The 360-nt window shown below is 65.0% G+C and overlaps 1 protein-coding gene across 3 annotated transcripts in view; it reads left to right on the top strand.

The window, feature by feature from the left end:
- RGS17 (regulator of G protein signaling 17) overlaps positions 1–360 on the top strand; it is an 81,351-nt gene that overhangs the window by 825 nt on the left and 80,166 nt on the right. For 2 of the 3 annotated variants that reach the window (XM_015591856.2, XM_006915009.3), the window contains exon 2: positions 22–165. The gene's annotated coding sequence lies outside the window, so the exon portion shown is untranslated. Of the gene's footprint in view, positions 1–6; positions 166–360 lie in introns of those variants that run through there. The other variant, XM_025049074.1, reaches the window with a different exon arrangement.

The following is a 360-nucleotide window of genomic DNA, read 5'->3' as shown; positions in this document are numbered from 1 at the left end:
CTCCCCCTCCCGCCTCCCCAGCATCCTCGCCTCTCTCGCCTCTCCTCGCCCGCTGGGTGCTGAAGTTGGACGGATGGCAGCAAAGCGGCTCCGCTAGAGGACCCAGCAGCCCAGCCTCGCGCCCCCGGACCCATCGCTGAGCCGCCCACACCTCCAGGCTCCTGGGTAAGATGTTGCCACTGAAACCGAGCGGTGCTAAGTAAATGACAGCAAAATGTCTGCTTTGCACCAATGGATGAATTTTTTTTAAAGGTGGTGGGGGAGGGAGGTGAAGGCAAGAGGGGGCGGAGAGTGCAACCGCCAATGCCCTGCGTGGGGAGGCTGCCGCGCTGGGGTCTCGGCGCTGCCCGCGGCGCCGCG

Source organism: Pteropus alecto, unplaced genomic scaffold, assembly GCF_000325575.1.
Source record: "Pteropus alecto unplaced genomic scaffold, ASM32557v1 scaffold195, whole genome shotgun sequence".
In the NCBI taxonomy this organism is placed as follows: Eukaryota; Metazoa; Chordata; class Mammalia; order Chiroptera; family Pteropodidae; genus Pteropus; species Pteropus alecto.
Note: the sequence above shows the minus strand (reverse complement) of the source record. Positions and strands in the feature narration are given on the sequence as shown.